The sequence below is a fragment of the Danio rerio genome, chromosome 5 (assembly GCF_049306965.1).
Source record: "Danio rerio strain Tuebingen ecotype United States chromosome 5, GRCz12tu, whole genome shotgun sequence".
Classification (NCBI taxonomy): domain Eukaryota; kingdom Metazoa; phylum Chordata; class Actinopteri; order Cypriniformes; family Danionidae; genus Danio; species Danio rerio.
In genome coordinates, this window is record NC_133180.1 from 3,047,611 (window position 1) to 3,059,728 (window position 12,118).

Sequence of the window (12,118 nt, forward strand, 5' to 3'; positions counted from 1 at the left end):
GTGAATAATAGGATGGATGAGCAGTCAGCTGATTGGATAAACAACCAGATGGTGCCGATTAGATGATGGATGGATGGATGGATTGAGAGATGAGTGGATGAATGGAGAAATGGATGGGCACCAGCTAGATGGGTGAACAATTGAATAGATGACTGTATGGATGAACAGGTGAATGAATGGATGACTTGATTGACTGATATATGGATGAATGAATGGATAATAAATCAATTAATGGATGATTAGACATGAATGGAGGGATGGATGGAGGAATAAATGGACAGACAGAAGGTAGAAACGGTGTACAGTTTCATTTTCCTTATAAGCTTTTGTTAAAAATGGTGCAATCAGCAATGCCCTTATGATTCTCCTTCTTCTGTAATGCCTGTCATGTCATTATGCACATTTATGTCCTGATATGACACACACACACACACACACAGACAGCCATCATCCTGCTGAAGCCGTGATTAAAGCGTGAGTAAATGCTGACAGAGCCTTCAACTCTCCGTTTGGACACAGAATTCATTGACCTTTGACCTGCAGATCTTCTAGTTTGTGCTGTTGATTGTTTGATTTCTGAAGCTCAAAGCAGAACAGAAGAGTCCAGAACATCCACATCACCGCAGAGGTGAAGAGTCTGAAGCCGAGGTCAGCCATGTAGTGTTTGAGCTGCAGATCTTCCGTTTTATCAGCTCTGCAGGTCTGGGGTCAGTCTGAAGAGGCTCTTCCCATCATTGTCAGCACAGCGTTTAATCAGAGTCCTGCATGATGACCCATCACTCCAAACTACACACACACACACACGCAAAGCGTTTAGTTTACTGACGGACACCTCAGACGTACTGAACATATACATCAGGCTCAGTTTAGTCCTGACACTTGCTCTTGATTTTTAAGTTTACGTTTAGTTTATTAGTATAATGTTTAAATAACTGCATATGCAATTGTGTGTCGGTTCGTGTGTCCCTCCATGTATCCGTCCGTGTGTCTGTCTGTGTTTGTGCGTCTGTGTGTCCATCTGTATGCCATTCCGTGTGTCCGTCCATGCGTCTCTCCGTCCATCTCTCTGTCCATGTGTCTGTTTGTCCATGTGTCCATTCATCTGTCTGTCCGTGTGTCCGTCTGTGTGTCCATCCATGTGTCCGTCCGTTTGTCAGTGTGTGTGTGTCTGTGTGTCTGTCAATGTGTCCATCTGTGTCTGTCCGTGTGTCCGTCTGTCTGTCCGTGTGTCCTTCTGTCCGTCCGTGTGTCCATTCGTGTGTACGTCCGTCTGTTTGTCAGTGCGTCCGGCCATGTGTCCGTCTGTCTGTCGTCCGTGTGTTCGTCTGTGTGTCAGTCTGTCTGTCCATCCGTCTTTCTGTCCGTGTATCTGTCTGTGTGTCCGTCTGTGTGTCCATCCATGTGTCCGTCCGTTTGTCAGTGTGTGTGTGTCTGTGTGTCTGTCAATGTGTCCATCTGTGTCTGTCCGTGTGTCCGTCTGTCTGTCCGTGTGTCCTTCTGTCCGTCCGTGTGTCCATTCGTGTGTACGTCCGTCTGTTTGTCAGTGCGTCCGGCCATGTGTCCGTCTGTCTGTCCGTCCGTGTGTTCGTCTGTGTGTCAGTCTATCTGTCCATCCATCTTTCTGTCCGTGTATCTGTCCGTGTGTCCGTCTGTGTGTCCATCCATGTGTCCGTCCGTTTGTTAGTGTGTCCGTCTGTGTGTCTGTCTGTGTGTCTGTCTGTGTGTCTGTCCGTGTGTCCTTCTGTGTGTGTCCGTGTGTCCTTCTGTCCGTCCGTGTGTCCATTCGTGTGTCCGTCCGTCTGTTCGTCAGTGCGCCCGGCCATGTGTCCGTCTGTCTGTCCGTCCGTGTGTTCGTCTGTGTGTCCATCCATGTGTCCGTCCGTTTGTCAGTGTGTGTGTCTGTGTGTCTGTCCTTCTGTCCGTCCGTGTGTCCATTTGTGTGTCCGTCTGTCTGTTTGTCAGTGTGTCCGGCCATGTGTCCGTCTGTCTGTCCGTCCGTGTGTTCGTCTGTGTGTCAGTCTATCTGTTCATCCGTCTTTCTGTCCGTGTATCTGTCCATGTGTCCGTCTGTGTGTCCATCCATGTGTCCGTCCGTTTTTCAGTGTGTGTGTCTGTGTGTCTGTCCGTGTGTCCGTCTGTGTGTGTCCGTGTGTCCTTCTGTCCGTCCGTGTGTCCATTTGTTTGTCCGTCTGTCTGTTTGTCAGTGCGTCCGGCCATGTGTCCGTCTGTCTGTCCGTCCGTGTGTTCGTCTGTGTGTCAGTCTATCTGTCCATCCGTCTTTCTGTCCGTGTATCTGTCCGTGTGTCCGTCTGTGTGTCCATCCATGTGTCCGTCCGTGTGTCCATCCATGTGTCCGTCCGTTTGTCAGAGTGTGTGTCTGTGTGTCTGTCTGTGTGTCTGTCCGTGTGTCCGTCTGTGTGTGTCCGTGTGTTCATCTGTCCGTCAATGTGTCCATTTGTGTGTCCGTCTGTCTGTTTGTCAGTGTGTCCGGCTATGTGTCCGTCTGTCTGTCGTCTGTGTGTCAGTCTGTCTGTCCATCCGTCTTTCTGTCCGTGTATCTGTCTGTGTGTCCGTCTGTGTGTCCATCCATGTGTCCGTCCGTTTGTTAGTGTGTCCGTCTGTGTGTCTGTCTGTGTGTCTGTCCGTGTGTCCGTCTGTGTGTGTCCGTGTGTCCTTCTGTCCGTCCGTGTGTCCATTCGTGTGTCTGTTCGTCAGTGCGCCCGGCCATGTGTCCGTCTGTCTGTCCGTCCGTGTGTTCGTCTGTGTGTCCATCCATGTGTCCGTCCGTTTGTCAGTGTGTGTGTCTGTGTGTCTGTCCTTCTGTCCGTCCGTGTGTCCATTTGTGTGTCCGTCTGTCTGTTTGTCAGTGTGTCCGGCCATGTGTCCGTCTGTCTGTCCGTCCGTGTGTTCATCTGTGTGTCAGTCTATCTGTCCATCCGTCTTTCTGTCCGTGTATCTGTCCATGTGTCCGTCTGTGTGTCCATCCATGTGTCCGTCCGTTTGTCAGTGTGTGTGTCTGTGTGTCTGTCCTTCTGTCCATCCGTGTGTCCATTTGTGTGTCCGTCTGTCTGTTTGTCAGTGCGTCCGGCCATGTGTCCGTCTGTCTGTCCGTCCGTGTGTTCGTCTGTGTGTCAGTCTATCTGTCCATCCGTCTTTCTGTCCGTGTATCTGTCCGTGTGTCCGTCTGTGTCCATCCATGTGTCCGTCCGTGTGTCCATCCATGTGTCCGTCCGTTTGTCAGAGTGTGTGTCTGTGTGTCTGTCTGTGTGTCTGTCCGTGTGTCCGTCTGTGTCCATCCATGTGTCCGTCCGTGTGTCCATCCATGTGTCCGTCCGTTTGTCAGAGTGTGTGTCTGTGTGTCTGTCTGTGTGTCTGTCCGTGTGTCCGTGTGTTCATCTGTCCGTCAATGTGTCCATTTGTGTGTCCGTCTGTCTGTTTGTCAGTGCGTCCGGCCATGTGTCCGTCTGTCTGTCGTCCGTGTGTTCGTCTGTGTGTCAGTCTGTCTGTCCATCCGTCTTTCTGTCCGTGTATCTGTCTGTGTGTCCGTCTGTGTGTCCATCCATGTGTCCGTCCGTTTGTTAGTGTGTGTGTCTGTGTGTCTGTCTGTGTGTCTGTCCGTTTGTCCGTCTGCGTGTGTCCGTGTGTCCTTCTGTCCGTCCGTGTGTCCATTTGTGTGTCCGTCTGTCTGTTTGTCAGTGTGTCCGGCCATGTGACCGTCTGTCTGTCCGTCCGTGTGTTCGTCTGTGTGTCAGTCCATCTGTCTGTCCGTCTTTCTGTCCGTGTATCTGTCCGTAAGTCTGTCTGTGTGTTTGTGAGTCTTTCTGTCTGTGTGTCTTTCCATGTGTCCGTCTGTCTGTCCATGTTTCCGTCTGTCTGTCCATCCGTGTGTCCATCTGTGTGTCCGTCCGTCCGTGTGTCTGTCTGTGTTTGTTCGTCCATGTGTCCATCTGTATGCCATTCCGTGTGTCTGTCCATGCGTCTCTCCGTCCATCTCTCTGTCCATGTGTCTGTCTGTTTGTCTATCCATTTGTCTGTCCGTGTGTCCGTCCGTGTGTCCATCCGTGCGTCTGTCTGTGTGTTCATCTGTGTCTGTCCGTGTGTCCATCCGTGCGTCTGTCTGTGTGTTCATCTGTGTCTGTCCGTGTGTCCTTCTGTCCGTTCGTGTGTCCGTCTGTGCGTCAGTCCATCTGTCCGTCTTTCTGTCCGTGTGTCCGTCCGTGAGCCTGTCTGTGTGTCCGTTTGTCTGTCTGTCTGTGTATCTTTCCAAGTGTCTGTCTGTCTGTCCGTCTATGTTTCAGTCTGTCTGTCCATCCGTGTGTCCATCCGTGTGTCCGTCCGTCCATTTGTCTGTCTGTCTGTCCGTCGTGTTTCTGTCTGTGTGTCAGTACATCCATGTGTCCGTCCGTCTGTCTGTTTGTGCGTCTGTCCGTGGGTCTGTCTCCCCGTCGGTGTTCGTCCGTCTGTCTGTGTGTCCATCTGTCTGTTCATCCGTGTGTCTGTCTGTCCGTGTGTTTGTCTGTCTGTCCGTGTTTTCGTCCATACATTCGTCTGTCCATCCATGGGTCCATCTGTGTATCCGTGTGTCTGCCTGTCCGTGTATCCGTGTGTCCGTCCGTCTATCTGTTCGTCTGTCTGTCTGTCTGTCCATCCGTCTGTTTGTCTGTCCATCTGATTGTCTCTGTGTCTATCCATCCATGCGTATGTCTGTCTGTTGTAGTGGTTTTCTTGGTTTTTCTCTTACTAAATCAAACTCAGTCTGGAGGTTATGAATATCAGAAGAATATACTTTATTGTCGACAACAAAGGAGAACTTTCAGGAGACCCCCAGTAGCATCTCTGTCTGAAAAATTCTGCCTCCCTAATCTCCTGGCCTGTTTAAATACACTTTGACAACAATTATTTTCCTTTGTTCTCCATACATTACACAAGATCCCTCCCCTAACCCCAAATTCCACCTCTGACATCTGTTTCCTGAGACACCTCAGGCTCTTTTACCACTCTCTTTTCATCCCTTCTTTTATGACCCCTAGTTGTTTCCTCAAGCCATTTCCCATGTCCAATTGTTTTAATGGTATGCAAGTCTACAAGCAGATTATACACATATAACCTGAATATATAGATTAACTTCACACTCCAAAGAGCACAAAATCCACCTCATATAATCCCTCCTCTTAAGACTTTAAGTCTTAATATTCTTGCTTTTGGCCCATAGTGCAACTTCATGATCTAGCCCTCAGCCATATTACCTAATGACAAATATATGTCACAGTATTATTACAAATGACCAAATCATGTAATTGCACTTTGGAATAGAATCACGCCAAACCTCTGTGTCCTGTTCTGACGAGGACACAGTAAAAGACTTGATTCTATTTTGTTGATATCATCATAAAAGTAGTATTTTAATCATACAATTAGTTATCTATTTGCTTCTGGGGGTCATGATTATTTAACATACAGTAAAGAATAAAACTAAAACAAAAAATAAACATGCACAATCTCCCAATCTAGGGTCACAACACAATATTCTAATCTAACATCCACACACATAATCCGTAGAGTACGTTGATCTTCAGCCCAGATACTTTGCGTATCGTAGAGAGCCGCCGTTTTGGGGTAGAGGTTACTAGCACTTAGCACCCAAGGCATGGATCCTCTTCATCATCCTCTTCTTTATCTAAACTATAAAAATTTTTTAGCACTAGTTCATCTTTTTGAACCTAAATCTGGCACATACTTGCGAGCGTTCTGTTTCGTTCTAGCCTTAAAAAGTGTTGCTAAAGACTTTATGTTGAGAGTCTATAACCTGAAGTTGTGGTGATTATCATCACTTGAATTTGTGGCACCTTCAGTATTTCTCACTCAGGTATATAATCAGAATTACTCTTTTAACTGTTCTGATGAACTGCTTCTGCCACACTTTGCAATTCGTTGGTTTGAGCTTTAGGATTTTCGGCCTCCTCTGTTTCCCGTTAGCTTTCTCTTGCTGGAGCTTTTTCCTTTGGCTGTCTTGTGCTGTGGTCCTGATGGTATCCAGTTGATGGCATCCCCTTTGGTAACCTTGGCATAAGGTCCCTTTCTCCTGATTTCTCCACTTTCTCCAGAAAACCTCAGATATACTCGACCACCGGATTAATCTTCTGCTTCTGGTCCTTTCTGGTTTCCTGTACAGATATTGCTTTGCACATGGCAGTTAGTTTTCTCATAAAAGACCAAACTTCTTTCCAATACATTAGAAATGTTCTCCAAACATTCCAAACGGTTATATGCGAAGTTATTTGCGAGATTACATGCAAGGGTCGACCCAATAATACTTCATGCAATGTTAGTTGTTTGTTTCTGTCAGTTTTCATGCAATCACTTATTAATGCAAAAGGTATATTATTTTAACACATCTTGTTAAACTAGACCTTGATGAATCATCTTTAGCTGTTTCAATCATTCCTTACAATTATGTGTAATTGCTTAATTTTTTTTTCCAATTTCCAATACTTTATCAATACATTTACTCATCTATTCACTGAATCACATATCCACTTATTTATCTACTTAATTACCTTTATTCACTTTAATTGACTTTAATAACTCTAATTTATTTTTAAATGCAGACACATTAAACTTATTTCTGAAGGTATTGCAAATCTGAGACTTCTCTTGTCTTAAATGTAATAACTGTTCCTTCTTCCCTGCTCTGCTAATGGAATTACCTTCACTCATCTACCACAACTGCCATGCCCAAAAACTTGTATCTTTTGCCCTAAGTTAATTTAATCATTTCACAACATCCACTATGAAGTTCTTGAATATCCCCTTAAGCCTATTGCTGATCTTTTACTCACATTCTACTTTGCACAAATGTCACATGTGGACAACAAATCACTAATCACTGCATTCAAAAAGGCGATCATTTTTTCAAATCATTTTGCTTGCTGCTTAATTTTCCTTATCATTTCACTCTTGATTCAATCCATGTACATCACCAATGACATAATCTAGAAATGCTGTTGTATCAACAATCTGTACTTCCTATTACAAAAATCATACCTATTTTTTTTTCTTCCCTTTGATGCTACACATAATCATAAAGACTAGTACGTTGTTTATTTGTACTATAATCTAATTAAGGTTGTGACTCTATACTATTGTTAGACCTGCTACCCTATTTTCATTCATGTAAAATCAATTTCTTATTTATCAGCTTAACAGTTATTATTGCATCTAGAATACATACAGAATCTTGTTAACACTAAACCCCTCATCCCTAAAAAGTTTTATTTCTGTCTTTTACTTAGCTTGAGCTAGATGTACTTGCAGATAACTAAATCCTACACATTACAATATCCATCGCGAAATATTCTAAATCCTTTTATGCATTCTAATGTATGTATAACAGCCTATTTACTTTAAGTGTAACCAAGTGTCTACCCTCCTCTGATAATTACCTAAACAGAAATCAATTAACTACTTTAACATTTTTGGCATCCAAACTAACAAATTTAAGTACAGTGCGTGTTAGGAACCTCTGCTAAGAATTTCTCTATCACTGACTGTTCTTAAATCATAAATTTTACCACATCTACTTTTGCCTGTTTTGACTAATGCCATCATAAAAAATTAAATTCAAATCAAATTAAAATAGAATCTATTTTATTCGCCACCTACACAATCACAACCGAATTGAAATTGACTTTAATTAGAAATGCCATAACATATCCAAGTGTTTCTATTATTGCTATGTTCTCAAAAGTTTCAATAATGCCTATTCCAGCATATAACAGACCTGCATCTGGTTAAATTTTAATTAATCCTCCCTATGCTGGCTAATTTTGTTTTCCCTTAATGTCCTGAACTGTTAATCATTATTAAAATTTGACACCTAAGTAATTTCTTATTTCTGAGCTATTTCTTATTTTGCATTTTCTATTAATTAACATTTTTCACTTTTCAGCATTTTCAACTCCTAATTCCTTCCTGTTCTCACATCAAACTGGTTATTCATAAACTTTTGTTGTAATTTTCTACAAGTTGACTGAAAAATCACTGGATTTCTTTATAGGTTCCTCTCTAGCTGATCTGATTTTCTCCTTTAGTCCTTAATTCTTTTTTGCTTTTAATTATTTCTTCACATATGTAAAACAATGTTTTCTGTTTTTTTATTTTAAACACTTTTCTTTTTCACATATTCTTTTAGTAAATTTAGAATTGTTACTTTTTGACCTATTCAGTACTGTGAGTTCATTTCACTTTTTTGTGTTTCTATCTCTTCTTTAAATCACTTTTCTGTTTTAATCTCTGACATAATTTTTCTCCCAAATCTTGGTTTAGATTACTCAAAATAAGTTTTGCCTAATTTTAACTTAAATACTGAACTCCATCAACTTCTAACCCAAAATATTTTTTTAGTTATCAAAAACTTTTTTTTATTATCTTTTTTATCACCACCATGCATTATAATTTATCCTCTTATGTTCAATAATCTCTATGAGTTAATCTATGAAAATGAACCAAAATAATTTAACATTCTTCATAATTTATCATTTCAACCTTACACATTTAAAGTTTCATTGTACATTATCATCTAAGACTTTTCTTGCAATTTACATGATACTTTTCTATTTATTAAATTGACAGGAGTCTGATTTGATACAACAATGGGTAGCTACACTTTTGCTCTTATTTTTGCCCTCTGAGTGGTCACATTGTTCTCAATTTGGACTATAGGTAGACTGCTTTGAGATGGACTGCCAGACTCCCCCTCCTCACACCCTGAGAAGACAACTGGTTCATAGATTGGTGCATTTTTTTCTGTGGTGTCCATATCAGGGCACAGTGTTTCCCCCTTCTTTCTTAGTGCTGGCTTCTTTCATTGAGCTGTTGTAAAGTTCTGGTGGAGCGCTTTTTCTCTTTGATCAGTTCATCATTAGCTTGTTTGCCTCTTTTTAGTGTCTCTGAACATAAGTAGCCTTTCCAGTCCTCAGTATTTCCTGGGCATGCAGTGTCTGCCTCACTGCTTTCACAAATGTCCACAGCCAACAGTTTGTCCATTGTGTTTTTCAAACACCTTTTCCATTTGCCAGTGCACTCAGAGATGTCTGGTAGGTAAAAGACTACAGTCCACCAAAGTCCATCCCTATGTCCTCCTTATTAATATATGGAATTTAGCTCATGACCTCTAAAAGTCTTTTTTTCTTTCCCATTTTTTCTCCATCAAATGGAGACTCCTCTCATCTATTTTCTTCCCCTTACGGTTTTAACAGTTTATTTTTCTCTAATTCATAATCATTTTATCATATGTAAATATGTTTAATTTTCTATTTCTTTAGTGTTATTCTAATAAATTTCTTTAGCTCCATATTATGCTTTACTTTACATTTCTCCATATCTATGCTAGTGTTCCTTTACTAACCAGTCATTTTACATTGTAACAATTTCTATACTCAGTTTCTATTTTTTCACTGCTTACATCAAATGTTTCTTCTGTTTCCCATTTGTCATTATCTTATCTTTTATTTTCTCTGTCACGTATTTTAGTATTGCATTTTTTATTTCCATATCTGTTTTTCCATACCTGATTTAATTCAACAATACTACTTGGTGGCCCAATATCAGGTATAACTGTTCAAAATCATTACTGCTATAGCTCAAAGTTAATATTATTAATTAAATTCACATATTTATTTACTAAAAGCATTTTTCATTTTTGAATTGCAATGTTTACTTATCAATTTAGCTTCTTACTGCTTAAACTTTAAAATTATTTTTTTTAACTCACTCTAATGCATTCTTTAACATTTACCTAGCTTCTATGATTTTCATCTGAATCACTGTACTTTACTACAAACAAATGACATAGCTGACTTTGAGAAAGATGACAAAACATTTTTTTTCCCTTAAATCCAATCAAATTCTCTAAAGTCAATTATTTCTTTAAATTGTTACTGCTTTTTTCTTTTTATCTTATCTGTTCAATGTGCCTATATTGTAAGCATATTTTAAACATCTAATTTTATCTATGAAACAGTGGACTTATTTTTTCCTATTTCTATTTTATTCTTTTTCCTTTCCGTAATTTGAGCTTTTAGCTCTTAGGTTTTCTTATACATTTCTTATACATTTTACAGCTTACACATTTTCTAATTAAATCTTCAGTTAATCAATATTAATTTTTCAAGTTTTCTTTTTCTTTCTTATTCTCAATCAAAGAACTAACTTATATGTTTTTTATTCATACTTATTTAGTAAATCTATTTGTTTATTAATACATTCTTTTACTCCATACTTCCTTTATCTCCATATATATTGATCACTATGGCTTCATTTATTCTTTTTTATTAGTAAAGTTTCAAACTCTTTTCTATATAATATAACTCTATTATTAGTACTTTCTCAGTTCATTTATCTTACTATACTACTTTATAATTTGTCTATTCATTAATAACTTATATTCTATCCAAATTATGTTAAAGTCTATGTCATTATTTTATCTATAGTTTGATCTCCTCTCATTAACTCTCCTCTTCTCTGTTTTCCTAGTGCTGTAAATAGGCAATCTATTGTTCACACATGGACACCATAAATCTCTCTCTTACCCCCATCCTGGAGCAGACTGTCTTTCACTCATTGCTATGTCAGGAATTTCAGTTCACTCTGCCTATTGTTCTTTTTTTTAACATATTCAAACTTAAAACACAAAGATAATTTCAGAAAAATGTTTAACTATTATATTATTCTGCCTTTTACTCTGTGTCTTTCAAATGCAACATGTTCCATTAGTTTTAATTAAGGAGACTCCTCTCTTTATATCATATAACTCTTCTCTTAAACTGCATCAATTACTTTTCTTCTTGCTCTTTAATTCACACCACAAATATGCAGCCCTCCTTTTATATAATCTACTATAATCATTATTTTAACCTACTCCTTATTGAAAACATACTTTTAAACACATTCACACTTCTAATCTTATTACTTTTCCTCTTCTCATTCACTCCTCTCCTCCACTCAGTGTAACAGGAGCTGCATCCCCCCATCCTCATTTCATTCAAGGAGGAGGAAGGCAGTCTTCTCTGCCCACCAATGTGGACTATTTTGCCACAATCTGAAGCAGCAAATACACAAACACTTCAATTAAATAAATACTCTACACTACACTCCTCTTGAGTGACCTGTCCGAGCAGCCCTCTAACCTTAGAGCGGTAACCACAGGCTTTCTTGCCTACCCATGCAGCCCTTTGTTTATCTCATTTAACAAAGCGGTATCGTAGGTCTTTGCGCGCATCTCTCTACTTTAATCTGCTTTAATCTCTTAACTGTTACCACACATTAAGGACTCTCTCTTAAAACTTATAAATGCTCTATGCATATCTTACATCATTATTAATTTCCCAAATCTGGGTAACAGTTACTAGTGATTGTTTATCCTATCCATCAAGGCCCACTTAGGAAAACACAGATCATTTGCATACCTTACTCTGCTTTAATCTCTTAACTGTCACCACACATTAAAGACTCTCTCTTAAAACTTATAAATGCTTATATCATTAATAATTTCCCAAATCTGAGTAACAGTTACTAGTTAATGTTTATCCTATCCATCAAGGCCCTCTTAGGAAAACACAGATCATTTGCATGCAAATTCTTTTTTTTCTTCTGTTATTCAAAACCCCTTTTTTCTTTAATATCTTTTTTACATTTACTTTTAATTCTTTAAAGCTGGAGAAACAGTTCAAGTGTATTTACCTGTACAAGCAGGTCCTGGCAGAAAAAACACAAACTAATAAGCATAAAATCGCTTACCGTTTTTTATTGTGGCCACATATTTGTGTTTTGTCTCCAGTCCAGCATGCACAGTAACACCAGTCCTGCTCCTTTCCAGCCCACCCAGAGGGACGCCAAATGTAGTGGTTTTCTTGGTTTTTCTCTTACTAAATCAAACTCAGTCTGGAGGTTATGAATATCAGAAGAATATACTTTATTGTCGACAACAAAGGAGAACTTTCAGGAGACCCCCAGTAGCATCTCTGTCTGAAAAATTCTGCCTCCCTAATCTCCTGGCCTGTTTAAATACACTTTGACAACAATTATTTTCCTTTGTTCTCCATACATTACACAAGATCCC